Source organism: Nicotiana sylvestris, chromosome 7 (genome assembly GCF_000393655.2).
Source record: "Nicotiana sylvestris chromosome 7, ASM39365v2, whole genome shotgun sequence".
Classification (NCBI taxonomy): Eukaryota; Viridiplantae; Streptophyta; class Magnoliopsida; order Solanales; family Solanaceae; genus Nicotiana; species Nicotiana sylvestris.
This window is the reverse complement of record NC_091063.1, coordinates 114,120,828-114,134,488: the sequence shown is the minus strand read 5'-3', so window position 1 is coordinate 114,134,488 and position 13,661 is coordinate 114,120,828.

The window sequence follows — 13,661 nt, the reverse complement described above, 5'->3', positions numbered from 1 at the left end:
TTTCAAAACTGAGCCATGTTTACTCTGCTTTAACACTTGAAATAATATTTTGGGCTGAGCATCATATTTTACTGTTGCCCGAGTGGCTTATATGATTTTGACTGAGTAAGGTCAAGGGCATGTGTTGTGAGGATACTTTTGGGTCGGGCTGCACAACGCAATAGTGATACACTGATTATGAGGCTGAGGGCCTGAGTTTTGTACGCCACGAGGTGGCTTGTTGATATGAGGCCGAGAGCCTAGTGATGATACCACGAGATGGCTTGATATTGTGCTTGTGTAAGGGGGCCCTCCAGGAGTTTGCACACCCCCAGTGAGCGCGAGTACCCATTGTGATTTGAGATATAGCCCAAGGGGCTGGTATTGTTCTGAGATATTGCCCGAGGGGCAGATTTGTTGAGATTATGCCCGAGGAGCGAACCTTTATGTGTTTATCTTTTTTATTTGCCTATCGTCTACCTGTTTAATTGTGTAGTTGTGCCCGAGAAGCGGATTTTCTGTGCTTATTTGTTCTAATTGCTTTGCATCCAATTGCTTAACTGTTAAAAAGATATTTCTAAAGAAGTTTAAACTGAGCTAAGGTGCTTTAAGAGATTTCACAGCTTCATTGCTTTCTTACTAGTTTTGTACTACTCTATACAGCATGTTGATGTATTTTTCATGATTTCCTATCACTCAGTCTTTAGTTATGATTATTACTCATTGAGTCGGAGTACTCACTTTACTCCATGCACCTTGTGTGCAGATTCAGACATTTCTGAACCCGGTAGCGGGTATTGGTTGATCGGAGGCAGAGTCATCGGAGTTTAGCAAGATAGTTGCCGGCATTCGCAGCACTATTTTCTCCCTCTTGATTTCATTAGACTGTATTTAGTATATTTCAGACTTTTTCCTTGTATTTAGACCCTAGTAGATGCTCGTGACTTGTGACACTCCGATGTCAGGCTGTATTTATTTCCGCACTTGTTTATTTCGCTAAATCTATACTTGTTGGGGATTTATCCTTATAAATGAATTAAATTGACTTATTAAACTATTAAAACTGAATTTGGGAATTGTGTCGGCTGGCCTTGTCTTCACGAGAGGTGTCATCACGACCGGATCCGGTTTGGGGTCGTGACAATCAGCAAGAAAATTAACTTTTCTTTTCAGGTGCTTGACTTGAAACTTGTAGGGAGAACAACTGAGCCCATATGAGAATTTTGCGAATTTGGAATGATTTTTGGATTCAACTGGATCATCCTCAAAAAAGCCTTCATATCCATCTCAATAAAGAACATTGAGTGAATTTAGAAAAATATTAAACTTTTTAATCTCATTTTTCACAGCAAGAATCTCCTTAAAAATGGAACGATAGTGTTGTTCAGCGTCTTTGAATCTTCCACTATGTGATGACCCAAAGGGTCATCTTTCGTTTTAGAATCTAATTCCGTGTTCCAAGGCCTTGAAAACCTCATTTTCGTTCTCCTCGATTTGCATGCGCAGTCCAGATGAGCTTCCGGATAGCCTTATATAAAAATTTGAGTAAAATATTGAGGTTTTGCCTTTAAAATTAATTTAAGTTGACTTCGGTCAATATTTTGAGTAAACAGACCCGGACTCGTAATTTGACAGTCCCAGAGGGTCCGTAGTAAAATATGGGACTTGGGCGTATGCCCGGAATTGATTTTCGAGATCCCTAGCCCGAGAAATGAATTTTTGAAGAAAATTGTTAAATGAAAAAGATAATAGTTTATGGAAATTGAATAATGTTAAAACTTGTTGGTATTGGGCCCGTATTTTGGTTTCGGAGCCCGATACAAGTCCGTTATAATATTTAAACCTTATCTGTGAAATTTGATGAAAAACAGAAGTGATTTTACGTGATTCAGACCTTGAGTTGAGAAAATACGAAGTTTGAAACTATCTTGAAAATTTCATGAGTTTTGGTGTTAAATTTGTAGTTTAAGATGTTATTTTGGCGATTTGATCACACGAGTAAGTTCGTATGATGTTCTTAGACTTGTGTGCATGTTTGGTTTGGAGCCCCGAGGGCTCGGGTGAGTTTTGGGTAGGCCACGGGGTGAGTTTGGACTTAGAAAATCTGTTGTTGCATCTGGTATCTGTTGCAGGGCTTCGCATTTGCGAGCTTCACAGGCTTGGCAATTGCGAGGGTTTTATTGCAATTGCGAAGAAGACCTGGGCCAACATAGTTCGCATTTGCAAACATACCTTCGCATTTGCGAAGTCATCAGGGAGGGGCAATCCTCGCAATTTTGACCAAAGGTTCACAATTGCGACAAGAGCAGAAATGCAGCAGGTTCGCAATTGCGATATTTGTCTCGCATTTGTGGGCTTCGCAATTGCGAAGCTCTGGTCGCAAACGTGACATCTGCAACTGATCAAAACATGACTTAGACGGGATTTCAACTCATTCTCTCAAATTTTCAAATCCTAAGCTCCCATAGGCAATTTTCCAAAGAAGAGTTCTTCCCCAACTCATAGGTAAACGATTTCTATGTCATTTTCTTCAATCTATTTCATCTTTTTACAAGATTTCATCACAAAATCTAGGGGTTTTATGGGAAATTGGGTGTTTTTGGGTAGAATTTAGGAATTTCAAAATTTGGGGATTTAGACCTCAAATTGAGGTTGGGTTTCAAAATCAATTGCATATTTGGGCTCGTGGGTGAATGGGTAATCGGGTTTTGGTCCGGACTTCGAGTTTTGACCAAGCGGGCCCAGGGTTAATTTTTGACTTTTTGGGGAAAATGTTGGGAAACCTAAAATAAGCATTGGGATTGAGTTCTTTAGCATTTATTGATGTTATTAAGTTAATTATGACTAAATACAAGTGGATTGGAGGTGTAACCAAGAGATAAAGCAGTAATTGAGGCTTGATTTTGGTCGTGGAATCGATGTAAGTGTTTGGTCTAACCTTAGCTTGAGGGAATAGGTGTTGTTGTCCTATTTGCTATGTGTTAGTATTGAGTAAGACGTATAGGTGTGGTGACGAGTATCTACACGTTGATGTTGAGCATGCAAGTGAGTCTTATACTGTGACCGTTGTGTCTCTTATTACGTACTGTTCATGCTTAAATTGATGATTCTCTATGTTGAACAAGTCTTATGATATTTTCTTGGTATTGGATCATTGTCGAGTATTGACTCAAATTGAGATTTATTTTGTGAAGTTAATTGTTGAAATGAAATTTGTTATTGTTTATTCCCTTGCCGGGATGTTATTGTTTCTACTGTTTGGGTGAGGAAGAGCATAAAGCACGAAGGGTGATGCCGTGCACAATATTGTGAGTGAGTGTTAATGCACGAAGGATGATGTCGTGCCATATTCTGTGAGTGTTAATGCACAAAAGGTGATATCGTGCCATGATTTTGAGAGTTAATGCATGAAGGGTGATGTCGTGCCAATATGATTATGAGAGTTAATGCACGAAGGGTGATGTCGTGCCGTTTCTGTTCATTCTTATGGTGAGGACAAGAGTAAAAGCACGAAAGGTGATGCCGTGCACGTGTTACTATATCATTATTTCTGTTGGTTCAAATATGGTGTTTACTTTGCTTCTCCATTGAATTACTGTCAGAATCTGATATTCCTTGCAGCATGTTTTCCCTTCCCAACTTTATTTGTTAAATTTATGTTATTATTGTTTTCTCATATCTGATTTAACTGCACAGTTTTATATCGTTGTCGTGTCCTAGCCTCGTCATTACTTTGCTAAGGTTAGGCTCGATACTTACCAGTACATGGGGTCTGTTGTACTGATACTGCACTCTACACTTTCTATGAAGACTTCGGTGTTGGACCTCGTGAGTAGAGTTTAGGTTGCTGCCTTCAGTCCACAAGAGACCCAAGGTAGATCTGTTGGCGTTCGCAGACCCTGGAGTCCCCTTCTCCCCATTTTGGATTTCCTGTCTCTTTCTATTTTGAGAACAGATGTATTTTTAAAACTATATTTGTCGAACTTATTAGACGTTCGTGGATTGTAACTCCAGATCATTGGGGTAGTCATTTATTTGAGTTGTTGAACTGTTATAACACTTCCACACTTTATCTCTATTTGGATTTAGCTATTATTTATTTTTGTTCTGGTTAATAATTAATGTGGTAAAACTATATCTATCGGCTTGCCTAGCTTTCAAGAGTAGGCGCCATTACGATCCCGACGGTAGGAAATTCGGGCCGTGACATACTGGCGTAACCACATATTTTTCTCTGGCCATTTTCTTCCGCAACCAAAATTGTGCTCCAATATTCATTACTGGCATCTGTCTGCAATATTTTTTTTCCATCTTGAAGAAAACGTGCAAAGATTTGACACTTTAGGATTTCGCCTCGAAGCACATTCTGGAAAAGTTCTAGACTACAAATAATACAAACGAACTCATAACAAATCTCACCACACATGGCACATGCAAACTTGAGTGACATATAAATCCAAAATCCAATTAAAACCAATGAACCCAAAGAAATTCATATATAGCCTACTATTTAATGAATCAAAGAGCCAAAAATAGAACCTAAAAGTCACCACAAGAATTATCACTTCAATCATTTTTCATTTTAAAGATCAAAACTTCATATGCCAAAGTTTAAATTATGTTGGTACCAAACAGGCCACACGTTGGTTTATGGAAAAAAGATCACACCCAATAACCAATTTATTCACTAATAGCTACTAAACTAACTAAAAAAAGAACTAAACAAGACTAATCCCTTAAGAAAGTTGTCATGTCATCCATCATAGAGAAAAATTACCTGGTTCGACACAAATTATTTCCTTGGAAAAGAACCGCGACATGAAGAAAAACCAAGGAGTTTCATTAATACTACTATGAAAAATAAAAACTAAACAAGAAAATGTTAATGCTAACATGCTAGAATTAAACTACAAAATATTACTAATAAACTACAAATGTCAACCAATCTACATAAGTTTTCACAAAAATGATCATGTTCCACATATATCCATCATATATGAGCCACCCCCAACCTAAAAGTGTTGCATTGTCCCCAATGCAATTAAACAAAACAAGCTAAAATGAAAGAGGTGCTCCCTGAATGGCATCACTCCGAGCTGGAGGTACTGGGAACTGAGAGCTCCAAGTCATCCTCGTCGTCGTCCTTTTATCCACAAAACTTCCTCAAGGTGTTCATCATCTTTGTTAAGAACTTGCTTTTCTTCTTTTCATATTCTCTCTGCTTCAGCTGCCTCCGCTCAATCTTACCCAATTTGGCTTTAATGGCTTGCTGCTCCCTAACAAGATCTAACAAAGTTGGAACCTTTCATTGGCTAGCTGGACCTACAGATGTGCCCTCTCCAAACGGTCTAGAAGGGAGACCAGCTACAAGCTGGCAGGCCTGTGTCTGCACGCCATAAACCCGGTGAGAGATATACCTGAGTGTGAGAGGTCCCTGATCAAGTTGTACAATGGCAGTACAAGGCCCTGTGGCATTTGTGGAATAATCGGGTATCTCAGTGATTGTGTCAGGACACTTGCCAAATGAGGGAGATGCTACATCAATCTTTCTTTTCTTCTGTGCATTCACTGCTCCCTTTCTCAACAATGGATGAATGAGCTTCTCTGGGTTCTTTTCCTTCTCTACATGCCTCTTCTCCACCCCGGCCTCATAACATAAGTGAGTGATCAGGAATGGGAAGAATAAACTCTTAGTTCTTTCTGCAACAACATATGTTATCTCATCAACAATAAGTTGTCCCACATTCATTGGTATGCCTCTATGATTGCGCAAATCACCCTTGCCTTCTCAAGTGTCACCTCAGTCTCATTACGTGAAGGCATGACTCAAGCACATATAATGGAGAGCCAAGTTTTGGCCTCGGCAGTGAATTCAGAAAACTCAATCGTTGATTGATTTCTTATCTAGTTCGGCGTCTTTCTACCGTGCAAATGGTCTACAAACCACTGTGTGCCCAAGTCTTTAGATCTATCCCTGTACACCTAGTTGTCAGCATTGGGAAAATTGTTATATGCATTTATCAGCTCGGGATTAAAGCGTACTTGTTTGCCCCTGACAGTAACAACCAATTCATTCTTGAAATCGGTCTCTACAGCATTTGCATAAAATTCTCTTATCACTTCATGATTGGTTGTTCTTGGCTCGTTCGCAAAGCAAATCCATCCACTCACTATTAATCTTTCATGGAACTCGGGCCATCGACCTTCAAGGTCGGTCAAGAGAATGACTCTTTCTTTAATCATTCTTCTACACAGTTGTTTGTCGTAGCGGAGGGAACATCTTAATGATGAGAATATGTCCCGATCAAAGTACTCCTCTTCGGCAACTTGTTCGACATATTCTTGAACATTTTCATTTGTTGCCGGATCAATTTTAGAGCTCAAAGTACCTATAAAAGGAGTAAACATGTTAAATACCAGTATGGACACTTAAAACATTGTATTAGAAGGTACGTAGGCCAAAGAAAGAGATCAAAAAGCCTTAGGATCAAAAATGGCGAAGCTACTATTTTTGTTGCATGGGCTTTAATGAATCGCGATCGTAGAACTAGTCATGCGATCGCGAAGAACAGTTTGGTTTCCAACTGCAACAAAGCTACGTGATCGTAGAAAGAACGCGATTATGATGTGCAATTTTGGTTCTCAGCAGAATTAGACCTACGCGATCGCGGAATGGGGCATCGCGATCGTGAGGGTCTTCTTCCTTGCCCAGTACCAGCTCATTTGGGCATTCCATCGAACAGGTTGTGTGCCCCAATTTTCTCAGCAAGTTCACACCATCAACCCATGGACTTTTACCCCAAAATTTCACAGAACAACATTCAAACTCTCAACCAATCTCTCATAGCAAGCAAGCACACAAAGCACACAACATTTTATTTGACAAGGAAAATTAAATTCAAGCCCTAAAATCTCAAGAGTTTCTGCCATTTATCATTTCACACCAAGTAGAGGAGTAGAAGAAACGAAAAGAAATCCAAGAGATAGGAGAGAAATGCACATACCTTGGGAGTGATGGGTGACAATTTGCATTGAAATTGAAGCAAGAAGAGGATTTGAGATGGTTTCCGGGGGTTAGGAGTATGAGAAAGTCATTTCTTTGCTTGGGGCAAAGTGGGTATCCCAAATTTTTTTTATTCCCAGTGTTTCAAGATTAGGAACTTACCTATTAACCACGATTGCATGAGTGTTCCTGCGTTCGCGTAGAACAGACTCACCAAAAAAATGCGACCGCATTTGAGATTCTGCTAGGGATAGAAAAATTTTGCTTAGCGTGAACGCGAAGCCATTTATGTGATCGCGAAGGGAAACAGTTTTCTACAGTTCTGCAGTTTTGGCAGCTATTGTTTTTGGCTCTTCGTACTACTCCGACCTGATCAAATCAACTCCTGGCAGATTAGTCAAAAATAATATTCCAAGCTACTCTAAAAAGAAATTTCAAAAATCGACTAAATTTTTTGAAAATGATGGGTTGCCTCCCACCAAGCGCCACATTTAATGTCGTGGCATGACGCGAATCAACTTTACCACTTTTCTCGCCGGTTGGACGATATGAACTGGGCACCTAACTTGGAATCAAACTTGTAACCACGAGCAGTGGGGGTGCTAAGTAGATGATCAAGTCAAGTATTAATTTCTTCATTTTTCACTTCTTGGCTTTCATGGGAGAAATGTCATTTTGCCTTCTTGTTCCCTCAAATTGTAAGATGTATGGCCTTTGCCTTTCCTCCTCGTAATCCCTCATTAACTCTTGTAGTTCAATTCCCATATCATCACACAATTCTAATGTTGAAAAATGCTCATATTGTGACATCAAACCTCCAAATTGCAATTCTTCCGGATTTTGACATCCTCTTTTTCCCTCGGACTAAAGTCAATCTCAACCAAATTTTCATTTACACCGGTTGAATCTAATTTCATATTTTTCTTGGTATCACTAACAAGCATGGAGTCGGTTGGCGGATGTTCAATTCTCGATTCCTCAAAATAAAGCTCATTTTCTTCCTCGAAGTCGGACTCTTCTTGACTTCTTTCCACACTCTCAAGTTGGTGAGTATAGTGAGCCTCAACCATAATTTTCGTTTGACCTTCCAAAGTACGGATATCCTCATCATTTTGAGTCAAGAATTGCTTCAAGTCCTCGAGTGCAAAGTTGTGCTTCTCCTCATTTTCACTAATGGCCTCCAACATAAGCATCATCCTCTCATTTTGAGCATTTGGGAGTTCTTCTTGATTTGGATCAAGTGCCAAGGAATGATTTTCGGCTTCGACCTCCAAGGAAGATTCTTGGCTATCATTCACTTTCGAGGATTTTTGGACCTCTAAAGCTTCAAGCATTTCTTCCATTTGTGAGTTAAACCTTTCAAGCGCCAAGTCATTTTGTAGGCTATTTTCCAAAAGCTCCTTCAAGGCATTTTGCTCTTTGTTTCCTCCTTCAAGTAAGCATTCTAACATGAGCTTGAACTCTCCATTTTGACCATGCTCAATTTTTTCCACTTCCATGCCCCTATACTTGTCATCACAAAAAGTAGAATCATCATAGTTGGGGTTTGGGGAAGTGAAGGACAAATAAGCACAATACTCCCAATGACCATTTTGACGATTACACTTATCACAAATACTCCACTCATGGGTTTGAGATTGTGTGCACAATCCGCCCCCGGGAAAATTCAAACAATTTTTCCACGAGTGTGGTCCTTCACAATAAGGACAAGGGTCATTAAAGTATGAACAACTACCACCCGACCAATTTTCATTATATGATTCCATTGTTTAAAAACTAAGAAAATAAACAAGAAACAAACAAGAAAAATAGACCAAGATAAGAAAAATAATTACACAAATATTCACAAGTTTGGACCAAAGAACTTACGCTTATTTCTCAAATAACCTAAATACGCCAAATTGTTCCCCGACTATGGTCCCAATTTTGATGACGTCCAAATCACCACTAAAAAGTAAATGGACATGGTCGCATGCAATATAATTTACCCAACTATGAGTCGGGGTCGAATCCTATAGAAAACAATATGTAAGCTATTAGGAATATAAGAGAATTATCACTTATTATGCAATGTCAAACACTAATAAGGGTGATTGTGAAAATATTGTAGCTAAATGCAAAAATATAAACTAACTGTGCACGGTGAAATCTGGGAGTCCGATTTCTCCTCGACTGAATACCTTGAAGGGTGATCCCGGAAGCCCGGGATCTCGAGCCTGTCACGCCCCTCAAATTCGACCGGTATCCTGCCAAGGATAATGTTGACTAAAGCCCCGATGAACCCAGGGATCTCCCGAGGAATACACCCGGGGTCGATCAGGTCTATTCAAGCGGCTCGACATCAGCCCACGCATACATTGCAAAGTTAGTCGGTTGTCCCATCCTATTTCTTTTATCACGCAACGTATCTTGTACGAAGTTGGGACTTCCCCCTTTCTATAAAAGGGGAGTCGCTAACACCCTGTAAAGGCAGAGCTCCAACCATTCTACTCAAGAGCAATAATATCTCCTCTCTCTTTCTCCTTTCCAACTCGCTTACCCTTACTGGCTCGAAGCCATTTAGCTTTATTGCCTTCTTATCTGTTCTTTGTTTATCACTTGGTATTAGCTCGAAGTCACCTTAATATCTATCGTTCTCTTACTTTCTCTTCATTATATAACCTAGTAGTGGCCATAAAGCGCCTTGTTTAATTATATCTCAACTGATCCCATCCCCGACTAACCCCGATACCTCGAACTCGACCATGTCATCGACTCCGAGGTCCCTCATCGATCAGACCTACACCCGGGTAGAAGGCCCTTCGGTTCGATTACTATCTCATTTTAGCTTACATTTCATCATTAAACTCCATATTATTAGCATCAACTGCTCTAACAACTAGCTCGGGAGTAGATCACATATTTTTAGAATCCCATTTACAAATTTAATTGTTGTTAACATTTTCATGGTAAACAGTTTGGAGCCCACCGTGGGGCTAAAAATAATAGTTATTATTTTCTTGCTAGTTTCATTGCACAACCGCACATTATCCTTCACACTTTTTCTTTTCCAAGATCCTTTTATTTCAGGTCAAAATGTCCGGCTCGGTAAACGGACTCGAGAACGACAACCTTGAAAACCACGGGGAAAATGGTGTGGCTGTCCCGGTCGCCGGAGCACCACTACAAAATCTTGATAACGCGCCCGGGCCGATTCTAGCGGACGCGGACTCACAGGATGCACAACAAGTCGATGAAACTTCTCACACTGACAGGAGCGTACGACACAACGACTGATAGAAAGCTCAAAAAACTTCGGCCCGGGAAGAACAGGAAGTTAGTCTTCATGTTATTTTTGAAATGTTTCAGGCACAACAGCTGGCCATTGCTCAGTTGCATCCGAGAACTCCCAGCACAGCGGCACCAGAGACATCTCCCCCTGCCGAGCAAGTTCCCGAAATATCAAGCAACAATGGGTCAGTGGTTGACCCCGCCATAGTAAAGATACTTGAGGACCTCACCAAAAGGATCGATTCAGGTGAGAAGATGATTGCAACAAATGATAAAAAGGTCCAGACTTACAACTCTAGGGTGGATCAGATCCTGGGAGCACCCCCGGTCCTGAAAGGTTTGGATTCGAAGAAGTTCATACAGAGGCCGTTGTGGCCCCAAAGCCCATTCCTAAAAAGTTCAGAATGCCGGAACTCCTTAAGTACAACGGTACCATCGACCCCAACGAACACGTTACTGCCTATACCTGTGCAGTAAAAGGTAACGATATAAAGAATGACGAGATCGAGTTCGTATTGCTGAAAAAATTCGGAGAAACACTTTCGAAGGGGGCCATGATGTGGTATCACAACTTGGCTCCCAACTCCATAGATTCATTCGCCATGTTAGCAGACTCCTTCGTAAAGGCACATGCTGGAGCCATCAAGGTAGCAACATGGAAGTCTGATGTTTTCAAAATTAAGCAGAGAGAGAATGAGATGCTGGGGGAATTCGTGTCCCACTTCCAGATGGAATGGATGGAGTTGCCGCCAGTCTTCGATGACTAGGCAATACAGGCCTTCACCCAAGGCCTGAACGAACGAAGATCGGTGGCCACGAAACAATTGAAGTAGAACCTAATCGAATATCCGGCCGTGACCTGGTCGGACGTCCACAACCGGTACCAGTCAAAGATCAGGGCCGAGGACGACCAACTGGGAGCCCTTTCGGGATCAGTATACCCAAATAGACTTCTGGTAAAAGAATCAAAACCAAATAAAGAAAGGTACCAGCCCTACCTCGAAGACAGAAGGAACGCCCCAAGGCGCAACCTACTTCACAACGATCGGAGGATAGATCGAGGACAGGACCCTCGAGGGTTCGTCAATAGAACCAGGTCCGATCGAAACATAGCGCCGACAAATGTGCCCTACTTATCGGAATACAACTTCTACGTCGATGTTTCAGACATCGTGTTTGCTATCAGCAAGTTTAGAGACGCCAAGTGGCCCAAACCAATACAGTTAGACCCATCGCAGAGAAATTATAACTTAGTGTGCGAGTTCCACATCACGCACGGTCACAGGACCGAGGATTGCCATCAACTACGAGAGGAGGTGGGTCAACTGCTCAACAAAGGGCACCTTCGGGAATTCCTCAACGATCGGGCCAAAAATCAATTTTGATAGAGGGAGGCAACCAAGAAAAACTAGGCAAACGAGCCACAACACGTCATCCACATGATCATGGGGGTGCCGATGCCCTGTAGGAACCCGTAATGAGAAGAACAAAAATATCCATCACTAGAGAAAAATGGACTCGGGGATATATCCCCGAAGATGCCCTCACGTTCAGCGAAGAGGACACCGAGGCCTTGTCTCAACCCCACAATAACGCCCTGGTAATCTCCTTTCTTATAAATTCTTTTCAGATAAAATGTGTATTCGTGAATCCATGTAGCTCGGCCAATATCATCAGGTCGAAGGTGATAGAACAGCGCAGGCTACTCGAACAAATCGTGCCCGCCACTCGGGTCCTCAATGGATTCAACATGGCGAGATAAACGAAAGGAGAAATCATCCTTCCGGTTACCGTGGCCGGCACAACTCGAGACACCAAATTCCATGTCATCGAAGGAGATATGAGGTGTAACGCCTTATTTGGATGGCCTTGGATACACTGCATGAGAGCAATACCATCCACCCTCCACCAGGTGATAAAATTCCCGACAAAGGACGAGATCAAAACTTTTTACGGGGAACAACACGCGGCAAGGGAAATGTTAGCTATACACGATGTAGTACCAACGCTCCTGCCTCTACCCCCGAATAAAACAACAAGCAAACCCGGTCTCGCCCCCGGTCGAACTTGACAAAACAAAGTAGAGATCCATGCCGCATCTCCGCCCCCGGGCATGACAATAGACCAATCCCAAGGCATCGCCGGCATATCTCGTTTCAAGATACGGCCATTCTTTTTTATTATTATTTAAAATTCGGAATTAATATTCGTGTAGGCACCCAACCGGAGTTGCCGAGACGATAGTGCTATTGCAAGACCTCGAGGCCCCAAAGGCGCACCCGTTGCACTCTTTTCCTTCAACCGAGTTTTTATCCTAGAAGAGGTTTTTACCGGCAAGGTTTTTAATGAGGCAACGTCTGCGAGCCACTTAAGGGGGAACTCCGCAAGAAATATTCAAGATTATCCCTGCGACCGACTTTTGAATAGTCGAGGGTTATTCCCCCCGGAAAGCTGCCCGCTCATAGGAGTTTTGAAAAACACCAAATGAGGTCTCCTGTAGGAAAACGATGTATCAGACCAAACGGCCGATATAATTAGGCCCCGTCAGTAAAAACATGTACTATTGTATCGAGCAATCAAAAAATACCTTTTGTTAAAAAAAAGAGGGGGAGCGAACTCCTTCCCAGAGTAGGGTAACAAGTTCTTTCACCAGAAACGTCACGATAACTCGGGAATAGACGCCAACGGTTCAAAACGCCCCGACGGCCTCTGGGTTGAAGCTCTGAAATCACAAAAAAATTTCAGGTAAGACAAACCTCCGAGCGATTTCGACCTAATATAGGTCGACTCAAAACAACGATATATATTGCGGCAATGGATCGAAGAATGTCTTTCAACATCCCATTCTCTAGGCGAGGAAATCACAGTGTATTCCCAGCAGGAACTTCTCCACCAAACGCGTCTCGAGATACTCAGAGAATTAGTATCAGCAATTCGGCACTCAGACAACCTCAGGATCAGAACTCTGGGCTCATAAAACCCCTACAAGGCAACTCCAAAGCTCACGAAAAGCGGTCTTCACGCTTAAACAAATTCGATAACTCGGAGACTGTCATTCATTTCCAATCACCATGCACTGGAAACCCAAAACTGTAAGACCCCTAGTGGGCAGACTCAGCGTAACCAGATGTATTCTACATTACAAAAACTGTAAGACCTCAACAGGCATGACAAACTGTAAGACCTCAACAGGCATGAAAATCCCGAAGTTTAGGCTATACGTCGCATTTGTAAGAGTCCCGAAAGGGCATACCCTCGGTGTAGATGCCTAAACTATCACTCGGGATCAAAAATGGCTCCAGCCAAATACATATGACTACGGTCAAAAAGGCTGATACAGCTAAACTAACGCGGCTCGGGGACGCCCGACCATCGCTAAACAAAAATTGATGGCCACTGCTTCGAATAT